Here is a 15788-nt window from a genome sequence, read left to right on the forward strand (position 1 = left end):
GGGCCAAAACTTAGTTATGTGGCCATGTCTAGCTGCAGGGGAGGCTGGGAAACGTTGCCTGAATTTTGCTGGTTGTGTGCCCAGCCTAAAATCAAGGGTTTTAATTTTTTAAATTATTTATTTAAAGATTTTATTTGTGAGAGAGAGAGCACACATGTACAAGCAGGGGGAGTGGCAGGCAGAGGGAGACAGGCTTCCTGCCGAGCAGGGAGCCCGACGCGGGCCTCAATCCCGGGACCCTGGGATCATGACCTGAGCCTAAGGCACACGCTTAACCGACTGAGCCACCCAGGCATCCCAGTCAAGTGTTTTTATAGTAACAATTAATTGAGTGACAAAGGATTCTTGGAGACACCTGCTGGTTTCTGACACTTCTGATGAAATAGAGAAATTGCCACACAAATCAGAACAATGCATAGTTGGGAGTAAGTTATATATGAAATGTATTTTAATTCTGTTTACTTTTCTATATGTTTGAAATTATCTAAAATAGTTTTTTTAAAGTTTTGTATTTTCCAATTTACTGAGTGCTAGTTAAATGTTGTAACACTAGGGGGTGCTGTTAGTCAATGCATTTGCTGTTTGTGTTTCTAGACCTATTACCCGCACCCCCCCTTATTACAGAATCAGTTTTTGTCCAGCTGATAATTCTAAACCCTCTTTGTTGTTTTACTCAGTTTTTCAGCATATTTCAACATTGAAATGTCAATATACAGCATTTATTTGGAAAGACAGAAATAATCACCACATATAAGGGTATTTCTCAAAACAGTTTAGATTTTGTCCTTAAAAGAAACTAGAGATTGCATTAATCAAATTACATATTTTTAAATGCGTAATTATTTCTGAAGAGTTGCTTTTTTTTTTTTTTTTTTTTTTTAAGTATTTGCCTTAAGTTTAGCCTTTTAGTTGTTTTGCATCATTTTTTGGTCCTAAGTTTACTAACCTTATAGGTATTAAGATTTGAGCTGCTTCTAATTTGTCCCTTAATACAGTCGAGGGGCTTAAACTTAAAATCAGATGAATGGGGGCGCCTGGGTGACTCAGTCGTCAAGCGTCTGCCTTCCGCTCAGGTCATGATCCCAGGGTCCTGGGATTGAGCCCCGCATCGGGCTCCCTGCTCCACGGGAAGCCTGCTTCTCCCTCTCCCACTCCCCCTGTTTGTGTTCCCTCTCTCGCTGTGTCTCTCTTGTCAAATAAGTAAAATCTTTTAAAAAAAAATCAGATGAACACAAAGACGAAATACTCAGAATCCCGATTTACAGAAATGACCACTGTAAAGTAATTGGTGTATTGCCGTCTACTTTCTTAGCGTACTTGTCCATGTGTGTATACAGTACTTCACAAAAGACGGGGAATTAATGAGTTAATGCTATGCCAGGGATGTTTTTTTCTGCGTTCATTTTGTAACTCCCTACCTTTCTGAAGTATCTTATTCTAGGTTTGTAAACTCATTTTCTAAGTTAGACCCATTACCTATAAACAATTGTCTTTCATTTTCCAGTATTTAGCATTTTATTTAAAGATTTTATTTATTCATTTGAGAGAGAGATCATGAACAGAGGGGAAGAGTAGAGGGAAAAGCAGACTACCCGCTGAGTAGGGAGCCCGAGATCATGACTCGAGCCAAAGGCAGGCACTTAACCAACTGAGCCACCCAGGCGCTGCACCGCGCCCACCCCCCAACTTTAAAACCTTTTGCTTATTGTAGTAGTTAGGACACTCTTCTATACTGGAGGCTATCAGACTCCTGTTCCTGGCTTTCATGGGCACCTCTTGGGGTTTTTCAGGGCAAGTATCTCATTAGCTATGGCATGAGATGGCTTTTTTTTTAAAGATTTTTTTTTTAAAGATTTTATTTATTTATTTGACAGAGGGATAGAGAGCACAAGTAGGCAGAGTGGCAGGCAGAGGGAGAGGGAGAAGCAGGCTCTCCGCTGAGCAGGGAGCCGGACATGGGGCTCGATCCCAGGACCGCAGGATCATGATCTGAGCCGAAGGCAGCCGCTTAACCGACTGAGCCACCCAGGCGCCCCGAGATGGGGATTCTTTTTTGAGGACCTTTTTTCTTCTGTGTTGAATGTGCTAAGAGTTTTATCTGAAAATTGATGCTGAGTTTTATCCCATGCCTTTTTGGTTTTTGTTTATCTTACAGGCTTTCTTCTACCCACTGATGTGAGTTTTGTAATACTAGTTTTTTTCCTTTTCTCTGTCAAGTTTATGATCAGGATGATGCTAGATTTCTAAAATGGTTGATAGGCTTGTTTTCCTTCTCCAGTGCTCTGGAGCTGAGTAGCCTAGGAAGTTCTTTTCCTTAGTGCTTGCAGACATTTGCCTGGGAAGCTACCTGGGCCCATGTAATTTTGAATGGAAGGTTTCTATCTGCCGTGGCCTTGGGAGGCTTGTTTAAGAACCTTCTTGGATGCATTTATCCAATTTATTTATTTTTTGCTTTTCTAGCCAATTCTTTTTCTCTCATTTCTTGTCCTTTAGGGTATTTTATTACTTACTCTTTTTTGTTGTAAGGGTGTTTTTACAGTTTCAGTTTCAGCTTCGACCCAACGGTTATTTGGGAGAGAGGTTGAAAAATTTTGAAGTTGTTATGACTTTGTTGGTTTAATAATTCTTTTGATTTCTTGTGGCATTATGGTCAGGCAGTGAGAAATAATAAATGCTCCTTTTCGTGGGGGGGGTTGAACTTTTCATTTGGCATGATGGCCAGTTTTCACAAATGCTCTTTAACCAGTGAAAGTAAAGCTCTATTTTCTGTGGGGTGCACAGTTTGGTACCTATTATGTTAGCCTTATTCATTATATTGGTCACATTTTTCTCATCAATAAAAAATAAGTCTCACATGGAGACTGAGCCTGTGCCCCTGTCCGTCCACCCGTTTGTCCCCATCTTCTTGGAGACAGGTACTTTTATGAACTGTTGGTCCTTTCTTCCATATTGTTAGCCAGTATGGACTTTATATCAGTGAAATAATGTTTGGAACATAAAAATTGACATAATATTTCTGTTGCGAATTTTTTACTTTAGCAATGTGAACTTACCCTCTTTTCTCCCTTTTAATACTTCTGGCGTGATTTTATGGTGTCTGATATTTAAAAAACAATGAGGCATCATTAACATTGCTTTATTTTTGTTTCACTTTGTTTAAGGTGTATTTTTGGGCATTGGCATTTATATTTTGATGCACCTGAGAATACTTTGAATTTAACTCATTTATAGGTTTAGTTTGTGTTTTAGTCTGTAATGTTTCAAATTTTAATAGTGGTTTCCTTTTAAAAACTAAAAAACAAACCAAAAAACCACCCTCCAAAACAAAAAAAACCCCTTGTTTTTCCAGTAGTTAACACGAAGATCTAATGGTGTTTTAAAAGTCCTACCTGTTTGGGAGATGGGTTTGAGCATTATCTTATTTTAGCCTGTCTTTAATCTTTAATAATACAGTCTTGCTGGATCTGCTTTATTGTTGTTACATTTTTCACATAACCTAGCATATGCTTAGAGAATAATTTGACGTATGTGTTCAGATTTATGATTAGGTTTATCTTCATTATTTAGTTTTGTCCTGACCTTGATGGTTTTGATGGGCACATGTGATTAGCAGCCCTGCGTATTATGGGCCTCTCTGAATTTTGTCTCTTAGGCCGTTGGAATAATAGCCTCAACCTCCCCCTCCCCCCTTCTGAGCCTCTGCATATCTGAGGTTGCATTTTTTGGGCTTTCCCACATGAAGGGCAGCTTGTCTGGGTATAAAATTCTTTTAAAAAAACCTTTTCTTCAGTTCTCTGTCTTCATTTTCTGTAGACTTCCGTCATTTTCATGCTGCCTTGGAAAATCCTGGGGTTCATCTTGATTATTGCTATTACTTAAGTAACCCAAACACTTTCTCCTTCTCCCTGGATGCTTCTACAACTACTTCTTCCTGTAGTTAAATTATTTTGCCAAAATGTGTCCAAGAACAGGTTTCTTTTCTCCGATTTTGCGTGAATCTGGCGTGCCTTTGTAATCTCTCTACTCCGATTTTTCTTAATCTCAGAATAGTTGGTTTCTAGTCTATATCTTTTTTACATCTTTAAGCCTGTCCATTCGTTCTTTATAAAACAGTTTTATCGAGCTAGAATTCACACACCACACAGTTCTCCCATTTAACCTGTATGGTGCGTCAGCTTCCAGGGAATCACACTTGTGTAACCATCACTGTCGAGTTTGGAACATTTTCTTCATCCCATAAAGAAATCCCAAGCTCATTAACGGTCACTCCCCATTCCTGCCCCCCATCTCCACCCCAGCCCCAGGCAACCACTAATCTGCTTTCTGTCTCTGGATTTGCCGGATGTGGACGTTTCATGTAAACTACAGCGTGAATGGCTGCGGTGTTCTTTTTACCGCTAGTCAGGGAGCACTGGTTATTCATGTCTCGGTTTTGCCCTTTGCTTTTGTCCCTCACGGTTCTCATGTGGGAACTGTTACTGCCTCTCTGGACTTTTCCTTGTCTCTCCGTGTTTCCCACACTTGTCCCCCACCCATTAGTTTTCTGCTGTTTCCTTGGGTTTTCACTTCTCTCTGTTGCTTCTTCACCACCCTCAGCTTGTTCTCTCTTGGTCTCAGTCCATTTTCTTCATGTAATTGTGTGATCCCATTTCCCTTTTTTAAAAAAAATAGTTTTGTTTTTTAATTTAACTTTTTTATTCCAAATTGAAATTTTCTTTCTGCAGTTTAACCTTTTTGAGGTTAGAGTCTTCACAGAACAGCCTGAGGACGGTTCTTGTGTTGAGGATACAGAGACTGAATTCTTTTTCCCATACGCCACATGCTGGGTTTTTTCTCGTAGCTCACTTTGGAGCGAGGGGCCTTCTGGTCTACCTGAGGCGGTGGGTATGTCCCACGTGACCCGTGCTCTGGGAACTTGTGAGGATGAAGCTCCTGCTCCTGAACAGTTAAAGCTCTTGGCTCCCAGCTTTCTCCCCACTTCCACTGCAGCTTCTACTCCAGCTTCTACTTCCCACCACTGACTTCCCAAAGATGGTTCATGAATGAGTAACTGTCGGAGCTGCTGTTCCCCAGGCTGTCCTGTCTCTTCCTCTGCCTTTATCACCTCTTCCAGGAGGTACTGTGCTGCTGGTGGATGTCCCTTCTGCCTGCCTGTTTCTCACCTGAGCCCTGTGGTTCCCTTGCGGTGCTGGGGAGAGGGGGGAGGCAGCTTCTTGCCCTCTCACGGCACGGCCCAGGGGAGCAGGTGCCCGCTGCCTGGGTTTCTGGCCGGCCCTGGCTTGGAGTCGGTACTAGAAAGGACAGAGTCTGACGACAGCTGTGGCTTCTTCCCTCCTCTTGGTACTAGATTGTCAGCGTGGGTTTGCCTTCCTGAGTGTTTCTGTGGGCACTTCCACTCTTCAGTGGGGCCTCTGTGGCTGGGACCTGCATGCCAGAGGCCACACACAGCCCCTCTGGCTCTCAATAGTGCTGTTAGTTGTTGTTTTTCCTGTCATTTCAATGAGCAGATCATGCTTTGAGATGTATTCTTAATCTTTGAAAGTCTGGGCTTTGAAAACAATTGTTTTTTGGGCCCCCAATTGGGGAAATGTTTTTGGGCCCCCAGTTGGGGAAATGAAACATTACCAGGAAGTATGAACACTCCCCCCCCCCCCCCCCCCCCCCCCCCGAGCTTGAAAGCAGTGCGGGTGGACTCATTCATCCGGAGTGTTTGGAAAGATAGGTTTAATTTCCCTTATTTGTGTGGTTTTGAGAAATGTAATCCCAGCAACTGCTTGGTTTCCACAATAGAATATCCACCCTGCCACATGAAACCTGTGACAGACTGATGGTGAGCAGACCATACCAGAAGCATGTAGTAACCATTTGTAACCAGGTGGTGGCTGTTGTGTAATTTCTGACTAGGTGGTATGGTTATACAATTTTGGTGAGCCTGTGTGAGTTATAAAAGCCGAAATTCCTTCAGCACCTAAAGCGGCTCCTGCTGAGCATCAGGACGATCCCAGCCCAGCACAAATGTCAGCACAGAGTTGGGTTGTTGGGTGGGTTGGACACTGATGAACGAGTGTTTTTTGTGGGTAGGGTAAGATTTCTCTCTGCAGGTAAGACCATTTCTTGGTAAATTAGCTCTGCTTTGGGGAATTATTGTCTGTGTGTCTGTGTGTGTGTCTGGTGCTGTGGGGGTCTGTTTCTGCACACACATGGCTGTGACTGTGTGTGCTCCGGTCTGTGGCTGTGGCTGGTTTTCTGCAAATACATAGCTATGTCTGCGTGTGTCTCTGTAGGTGGGTGAGGAGCCTGTGGCTCAGGTTTGCCCAGCTTACTAGAAAGTCTCCAAAGTCTGAGTTTCTCCGCGCTGTCAATATTTAAATAACCAAATGTTAGCGTTTATGCGACTTGTAGAATTAGAAGGCAGTGCCCTTCATTAAACATGTGAGAAAGAGTGACCTTAAAACCTGATCTGCAGCAATTGAAATGTCAGATGTTGTGTTTTTCAGGTGCTCTTTTACCTTACTTTCTGAGTGAGGTCCAGTCCTGGGTCATCCAAGACTTTGTGTGCTCTTTTATGCTTTTTTTTATGCAGAATTTTAGGGCCTCAGAGAAAAGTAGGGAACCAGATTAAACTTCATGGAGAGCTGGAGTCTTTTATAGCTGAATACATTAATTTTTTAATCCTTTAAGGTTTGGGGATTATGAAAATGTTAGGTTCAGACACTGACGAAAGCTGTACATCTGTGGCATAGGATTCTAAGCGATGGCATCTCTGTATTGAATGGATTTTTTTTTTTTTTTAAGTTTTATTTATGTAAGTACTCTCTACACCCAACGTGCGGCTCGAACTCACGGCGCGAACTCACGGCGCGGAGATCAAGAATTGCTCACTCTTCCGACTGAGCCAGCCAGGTGCCCCTGAATGGCTATGTTTTTTTAATGAATTAGGAAGAACACGTTCCTTTGCAGGAAAAGAAAACAAAAACAACTCCAGCTATATAACTTACTCCCAGGTACTATTTTTGTTTATTGAGTGTCAGGGAACAGGCTCCCATTTATTGAAGGTCAGGGAGAGCCTATTATTTGGATCACTGTGTACTTGGGGTTAACTTGGGGAAGAATTACAGCATCCAGCCCCAGGTAATTGCAGTGCAGTTTAGGCGAACCCACTCTTCAGTCCTCAGGTAATCCATCAGGGCAGGTGGAATTTCAGAGCGCCCTCTTCCTTATCTTGGGCAAGTGTGTGAGGGGGAGGACATGGAACTCTTGGTGGAGTGGGGGTTGGGTGAGGAGAGAAGAGAGATCGCAGAAGAGACTTGCCGAGGGCACAGACCGTAGGAAGGAAGCAGCAGGTAGTGGAGGGAACTGAGGAAGTGTGAAGTCCAGCAAAACCCAGCCGGTATAGTTGGCAGTTAGGGAACGAGGGAACGAGGGAGCTTGACCTCTGTCCGCAGGTGAGAGAAGGATGTTTGGCTTTGACACTGAGGGCAGGAAGAACTGATAAGAACATTCCAGAGAGGAATGGGATGGTCTAAAGAGTAGTTCAGAGGGCTGATAAGTACGTGGGGCTTGAGGCGATGGAGTGAACGATCATTGGGAATGCTTCTGCTGTGCTTTTTCCAGCAGAGGCAGCCGGGCAGAGTAGCTGGAGGTGACCCACTGCCCTCCTGAGGCTTCTCCTGTGGGAGGAGAGGAGGCGCGAGTCCTCAGTTGTGCTGGAAACGGAGGGTGGAGCGGGAGCTGGAGGAGTACCGAGCGGGGCACGGGGTTAGCAGGGCGCAGTCATCCCTGGAAGCTACCTGAACACTCAGGTTTGTTTTTGTACCGGGAACTGGGAAAGGGGCGGGGGAGATAGCGAATGACAAAGGTCATTTGGAGCTGTGCAAGAGGAGGAAGCTTTCTTTCCATTCTTGGAGAGAAACGGGGGGCTTTATCCAGCTTAGTCCAAAATGACCTTTAGAGATATAACCCTCCAGGCCTCTTCTGGCCGCTCGTCTTCAGAGCCTGTGCTGTCAGTCAGTCTCTAAGGGAATTGAGAGCAGCTTTCATGCTCTCAGAATGATTGTTGTGCCTGCCACTTGCCCTTGGCTGTTGTCCAAGTGAAAATCAACGTCCCTGCCTCAGTTTCTGAGCTGTGACACGGTGATGGTAACAGCCCTTCCCAGCATTGTCGTAAGGGTTACGTGAAATCCTGTTTGTGTTTCGGATGTGATAGGCAGTCAGTTAATTCTGAACATGTTTTTATCTTGTCACTAAAAATGCATACAAAATTAGCTTTCCAGTGGCCCCTCAAATGACTGATTAATACATTTAAAATAGTCTTTAATTAAAAACACCATTGCTACAAAAAATGAGGTGTTAAATCATACAGTAGGAATAAATGCAATAAAACCATTTTTTTTTAAAGATTTTATTTATTTGAGAGAGAGAGAATGAGAGATAGAGAGCACGAGAGGGAAGAGGGTCAGAGGGAGAAGCGGACCTCCCTGCTGCGCAGGGAGCCCGATGTGGGACTCGATCCCAGGACTCCAGGATCATGACCTGAGCCGAAGGCAGTCGCTCAACCAACTGAGCCACCCAGGCGCCCGCAATAAAACCAATCTTGATTCTGCTTGCATTTTCTCAAATACACCTCTGTATTTTGATTCTGGCCTATAAGCTCTACCTTTTGCTCCATTACCTCTCCTTCTGCCCTCACTTGTCCAAGGCACATGCTTTCCCTGAGTGAATATGGAGGTTTGGGATTAGGTTTTGTTTCGGGTGTATCACCTATGGGCCCCTGGAAGAATGTTTAAGTTTTCTTTAGATATTTTGAGTGCCTTTTATGTGGTGGACACTGTGTCCCTGTCCCTGTCCCTGTCTGGTCGGGGAGCTGGACCACGAAGCCATGTGGTTAGAAGAGGGACAGTTAACCCAGGAATGCTTCTCGGAGGAAGAGGCTTCTTGAGCTCCGACCTGGGAACTGCAGGTCAGTGTGGTCCATGTGGATGGTACCTGGGGCAGGAGAGTCATGGTTAGGATAGTCAGGTCTTAAGGTCTTATCATAATTGTATTTAAATAAAGTTTGGGGAACACATTTCTGCTGGATGAGATCAGCCACAAAAGTTGCTGTGCATCTGATACCTACAACATTAGGTCAGAAACACGAAGATCACTGATGGGTATGGATTTCAAAGCCCCCCAGACCAGCAAAACATCAGCTGCTGTTTTTTTTTTTTTTTAAAGATTTTATTTATTTGAGAGAGAGAGAATGAGAGAGAGAGAGAGAGCACAAGAGGGAAGAGGGTCAGAGGGAGAAGCCGACGCCCCGCCGAGCAGGGAGCCCGATGTGGGACTCGATCCCGGCACTCCAGGATCATGACCTGAGCCGAAGGCAGTCGCTCAACCAACTGAGCCACCCAGGCGCCCAAAACATCAGCTGCTTTGACCTTTTACTGTATGCTAAACTCTGTCTTCCTCTAACTAAGCTGTCAGTGAGTCAGCGTCTTGCTCTCTAGGTCCCATGACCATCGCTTTTCGTGGCTCAGCCTGTGTGTAAACGGACATCAGCGGAACAGCCCCGCTCAGACTGGATTTAAGAGCTCTCTCAGGATTTAGAGTTCAGTTTGGGTCTAGAGCTTATTTCTGTCCCAGGGCTTCTTGGGCCCAGTCTCCAGAAGAGATGGAAGGGGTCTCCTGTGGACAGGGAGTGTTCTTTAACATCTCCTGTTTCATTTTACCAGTGGGGGATTTTATGCTCCATAAAGTACTTTCAGTCAGGAATGATCCTCCCTTACCCCTTGACGGTCTGGGAGGATTTGCGGCGTCCATGCAGTCCACTGTTGTGGCCCCCAGCTCCATTTTCACGTGATATCCAAGCAGTCCAGCACTGTTTGCCCAGAGGCCTTTTCTTCCACCTTTTTAGAGCAGGGTTGTTAACGTGGGGCCTGCGGCGGGGGGGTGACCTCTAAAGCACTGCTCCTCCTGGGGTTCCCAGCAGCTGTGTTGACTTCGAACCTGGCGGTGGACTCTGGATCCCCTCCTTCAGAAATCCAGGTTTTATCCGGCTTCTTTTTAGCTTTTCTTTCTCTTGAGAGAAAAGTTGACAAATCAAGACCGTGATAGAGACTGACATAGCTTGTTGCAGGGCAGTGGAGATTTTCTCGATTGCAGTCATTGAGGTCGTTTGGTATAGGGCTCTGATCGATGTTAAAGAGAGGCTACTCAGAGGCCATGATTTTGGGTACTCTCTACCCTTGTAGTAAGGAGATATTAGAGGATATTTTGTTATCAGTGTCCTTATCTTGTACCACGTGAACAAACTTTTTCTATGGGGTATGTTCCTTGAAGCCCAGCAAATAACCTGATATAAATTGGGTACCTGGAATATGCCTTTTATGTCTGGGCAGGGCTTTAGTTACGTCAGTGACTTTTAGGCTCATTTTTTGTTGTGTTTTTTTTGACTGAACCACAGTAAAGTATTTTATCCTGAAACTAGAATCCCTTATCTTTTGAGGTGTACTCTGAAGTTTTTTGTTCTGTTAAATGTCATTGTCTTAAAATTCTGGTTAAGATCCACTAGGTTGATATCCTAGCCCACTACTACTAGTGGGTAGTGACTTGCGGTTTGAAAAATAAGAGCAGAAGTTCTTGGAGCGTTTTTGGAAAAGGTTTTATGAGGATTTTTTTTTTTTTCCCTCCCAGTTACACCCCATGACACCGTAACTGTCATCACAAGAGCAAATAATAACCACCACTTACAGGTTCATTCATTGCTGCCTAACAGAATAATAATAGCTAGGATAAATACCAGGATTGTAAACTTTCTAAAGCAGGACCTTATGTATTAGGCAACCATTCAAGTCCTTTCATTTAAAGGGAGTTGAGCATATATAAATTGAGGTTATGTGTTCCAGTAATCTTCTTTTGTCTTGGATTAAAAATATTTAGGTCAAATGTTAGCATTTAACAGAATGTAATGGAGCAGGGACAGTTTAACTATAATCCCCTAATGATGGGATTTAAGCAGAGAGCGAGCCACGCATTGGCTTTGAAAATGTGCTTTATCATTGAACCTGGCCAGCTCTGAAAGGTCTTGTTTGTACTTTGGTAAGAACCAAACTACAGCTTGGCAAGTTGAGGTTTTCAGTTTCCTTATCCCAAAGTTCTCCTTGTTAGTCATGCTCTCAGTTGTCTGGATAGGTTTCTGCAGGCAGAGGGATTACCCCACCCCGGGTTGCCCATGCAAAGGTGGGGGTGATGTGACGACCACTAACATCAGAATGTTTGTGCATTTGTTAAAAATGCTCCCAGGTCCCAACGTAGGTCTGTGGAGTCAGAATTTGGGGGCGGGGACATTTTTTAAGTTGGTGGGATTATGGGAGTTTTTAAATTCTTTTTTTTTTCCTTTGAAAATAGATTTTTATCAAAATATAGTTTACACGCAGATGGCACCCCCAGCATCACACCATGGTGTAGATTTCTCCGTTTCCTTCCTCTGCCTTTGGGAGTCGCTCCGTCCATTCCTGTGCTAGGTCCCCACTATCTGCTTCTTGTCACTGGAGGTCAGGGAATCAGGCAGCATGTCTTGTGTCCAGCTTCCTTCTCTCTGTGTGATATCTGTGCATTTCCTCTCTGTTCTGTACATCAGCATTTGCTTCCTTTCTGTTGCTGAGTATTTTTTTTTTGTAGGGACCCGCTGTGACTTGTTTAATCCATTCACCTGTTGATGGACCTTTTGATGTCTTGAATTCTGGGCTGTTATAATGAAAACAGCTTTGAGAATTTGTCTACAAGTATTTGTGTGGAAGAAATCTGCATTTTGAAGAAGCTTTGCAAGTGAGTCTTAGGCACATGAACTACTGATTCTTATTTTGTAGAACTGTATATTTTTGTGTCTAAAGGTGGATTTGCCATGCATTTATATTTTTGTTGTAGTATTGCCATCTATGCAGGATAAATATGTATTTTATTAATGTTTATTGAGTATTCTGTGCTAAGAGCTAGGAATATAAAGATGAATTGTACACAGGGGAGATTATACCCTTCGGGAGGATTCTTAGTGGTTACTTCATTCAGCTATTGAGTGCCTTGGACTAGGAACTGCTAGATGATGAGCAGGATGATAGATCAGGCTGATGGAAAGACATGTTTTCTTAGGATTTGGTTTTGCTTCCAAGAAACACGAAAAGGCTTGGTTGGTAGTAAACGCCAGGAACAGCTCAGCTTTTAAGTTCTCTGTTTGGATAGTACCATCATACTTCCAAGTCAGGTGGCCATGGTAAGCCACAGTAGGGAGTTGACCCGTTCCTGGACAGCAGAGAAATGGTCAGATAAAAAAAATTAAGTGCAAAAGAAATGATCACTGGCTGAATAGTTGATCAAAGAAGTACTGATTCAAAGCTGTTATTCTGTATTAGTTCATGATTATTGGTGGCTGGAGAGCTGGTGGTTCAATCCCTAGGGAATTGGAAGTTTGTTAAAGACCTGAATATTTTACTTCCCTACTTGCTCATAGCAGAATTTGCCAAACTACGGTTTTTCTGCTCTGACAGGCTTAGATTTATTTTGAGGTTGAAAAAAAAAATTTTTTTTTTTTTTTTTTAATGAGACTGTAATTCCTGCTTGCTTTATTAAGGTGGTGATTTTTAACCATGGCAGCAGGGGAGCTTTATAAACTAGATGCTCAGGCTCCATAGACCTATTCAGTCAGATTCTGTGGTCAGCAGTAGTATATTTAAAAATTCTTAGGTGGTTCCAACATGGAGTCAAAGTTGAGGACCAGTTCTTTGGGGGCAACCCTGGTTATTGGTACACCTCTTTTATTGTCTGTCCCCACCCCTTTCCCAGCTAAGTGTAATTTACAGAACCTTCGCTTTTCTCCATTTCTCTCCTGACAACAGAAGTCATTTTACAACTTGAAACCTAAGAACTTAATTCCATGTGTTTTGTCACTTCAAGGCTGTGTCACTGAACAGAAGGGACCGGACTGCTTCATGTGACCTTGTTAAGGGGAACTGACCATGTTTCTGGATTTGATTCTGAACAGAGGGGTGGAACCAAGTGCTGATGTCAACATCATCAGGCTCTTCAGGGAGAAAGGGGCACCCCTTTCACTGTTAAGTAAATAACCTTAGAAAATAGGGAGACTTAAGTCCTTTGCCATCCCACTAATCAACCTTTGGTTGACACTTTGGTGTGTGTATGCGTGTGTGCACACTTAACACGCACACAGTAAGTTAGGGTTAGTGCTGTAACTAACTTTTTATCACTGTATGAATTGCCTTTAATTCTTTTTATTCATTGCCTGATTTTTAAAAAATTGTTATTTTTGTTGTGGTAAGAACATTCAGCCTAAGATCTACCCTCTTAATAAACCTTTAACGACTGAGCCATCCAGGCGCCCCTCTTAACAAACCTTTAAGTGTACAATACTGTATTGTTAACTGCACAGTGTTCTACAGCAGATCCCTAGAACCTACCTTGCGTAATAACCTTTACACATGTTGAATAGCACCCCGCGCCCCAAGCCCCTGGCAAGCACCAGTGTATTCTCTGCCTTTGTGAGTTTGACTATTTTAGATACCCCCTACAAATGGAATCATGCCATATTTGTCCTTCTGTGACTGGCTTATTTTGCTTAGTGTAGTGTTGTATATACTGTTTTTTTTTTTTTTTATTATTCCTTGCATAACATAGGGTGAACATCTTCCCATGTCAATAGACATTTCTATGTCATCTTTTTAATGTCTGCATGGTATTCCTTTGTAGGAACATACCATAATTTTGCCATTCAATTCCCTAGTGTTGGATATTAGATTTTTCCTGATTTTTGGTCCAATTAATAATGCTAACATGCACAATTTGGAGCTCTTTGTGTCCCAATTAAGAAATATTAGTGAATATGTCTATTAATAGGTACTAGAAGTGAACATGCGTATCCTCTTCAGATACATATAACCAAATTGCCTTCTCATTAGCAAATTTATTTTTTATTAAGAGTGTGAGTATGTGTATTTGTCCACTACCTCACAAATAAGGGCGTTAAAAATAACCCACATAGATTAATAAAAAGGTACCTCATTTCAGTATACTTTTGATTTCAAAGGATGGAACATTTATTTTGCCGTTTGTATTTGAGGGGAATTGAAGATGAGCTTATATTTTGTCCATTTTTTAAAAATATAATTTATTTGTCAGCGATAGAGCGAGCGAGAAGGAGCAGCAGGAGAGGGAGAAGCAGACTCCTCGCTGAGCAGGGATTCCCGATGTGGGGCTCCATCCCAGGACCCTGGGATCATGACCTGAACCGGAGGCAGACACTTAACCAACCAAACCACCCAGGCATCCCTGTTTTGTCCATTTTTATATTAAGGACTTTTGTTTCCTGTTGATTTATAAGAGCTCTTCAAATAGTAAAGATATGAACACATGTTCTTATGTAGGTTATATTTTGCTTTTTAACTTTGTGTGATTTTGATTTTTTTTTTCCTCCATACAGAAACCTAAAAAAAATTCATATTGCCTAATCATAATGGTATGCTAAGAAAGGAGTCCTCCACCCTAATGTTATATAACCATTAGTGGCCCTTCCTCCCTTCCTCCCTCCATTTTTTACACTAACTGTAGGACTGACTTTTTCTGGTTTTTATTACCTAGTATTGAACTGGTTGTTTTGGCCTGTTGTATTGAAAAATCCATACTTTGCTTTATGATTTGAGGTGCTTCCATCTCCTGTATTTCTCAGTTTTGGGGGTTTCTCTTGTTTATTTGTGTTTGTGAACTCTGTTTATTACAACTTTATGTTAGGGTTCCTATCTGATAGAACACATTCTTACTCTTTTTTCAGATATTTGTGGCTATTTTTGCTTACCCTTCCACAGGAATTTTAGCAAGCCCCCTTTCTCTCCTTTTGGGGTATTAATTGATTTTTATTAAATTTATATACATTATGTATATCAGAAAAATGAATATCCTTATAGCAGCACTCTTATTCTGGGATCTGGTTTGTTTCTCTGGTTATTTAAATCTGTTTTATGGCCCGTAGTAAAATAGTTCATTGTTTTATTCATAAAGGCCATGCACATTTTTGATGAAACCTAAGTAATGCTATTATTGCCATCTTAAACCGGATTCGTTACATCCTCTTATCTTTAGAGGTCGGTAAACTTTTCTGTAGGTATCTCAGGTTTTGTGGCCCAGATAATCCTGTCACATGTTCTTCCTTGCTGCTGTTTACCACCCTTTAAAAATGTAAAAACACTCTTAGCTGGCGATCCTGCAAAACGAGGCAAGGCAGCACTTTGCAGCTTCTGAACCAGATGCTTGTTGCTGGCATTTGGGGAATGCTTTAGGTTCACTACCTTAGTAGTGAACTACCTTACTAGTAAACCTAAAAGAACCTTAGGTACTTTTTTTTTTTTTAACCTATGTGGGTTATTTTTAATGCCCTTATTTGTAAGGTAGTGAACAAATACACAAACTCACACTCCTAATGTGTTTTGTACCTAGCCATCAACTGGTAGATCCTCTCAGATTTTCCTGTCTCTTGATTGTGGTTCTAATTTGGTCTTTTCCTTTCAAACACTTCCCCCCTCCTTCTCTGTCAGCTGAGTGATCACGGTGGTGTTGACACCCTGGCTTGTCCCTGACGTCAGTGCATCTGGTGTGTCACAGATGTGGTTGATGTTGGCTCTTAATTTCCTCTCCCAGTTTAGTAAGAGTGTTAAGCAAGAATGAGTGTTACATTATATCAGGGGTTCTTTATAATTATTTTTTTAAACCAGTTATTTATCCCACAAATCCTGGGGAGCCTTCAG

The 15788-nt window shown here is 42.4% G+C and overlaps 1 protein-coding gene across 8 annotated transcripts in view; it reads left to right on the forward strand.

The window, feature by feature from the left end:
* Window positions 1-15788, forward strand: part of SLC23A2 (solute carrier family 23 member 2) — a 136549-nt gene that overhangs the window by 38940 nt on the left and 81821 nt on the right. The window contains exon 4 of one of the 8 annotated variants that reach the window (XM_027621029.2): window positions 11662-11808. The exons of the other annotated variants lie outside the window; for them this stretch is intronic. The gene's annotated coding sequence lies outside the window, so the exon portion shown is untranslated. The remainder of the gene's footprint in view (window positions 1-11661; window positions 11809-15788) is intronic. 8 annotated transcript variants of the gene reach the window in all.

The sequence above is a fragment of the Zalophus californianus genome, chromosome 8, assembly GCF_009762305.2.
Source record: "Zalophus californianus isolate mZalCal1 chromosome 8, mZalCal1.pri.v2, whole genome shotgun sequence".
Taxonomy (NCBI): Eukaryota; Metazoa; Chordata; class Mammalia; order Carnivora; family Otariidae; genus Zalophus; species Zalophus californianus.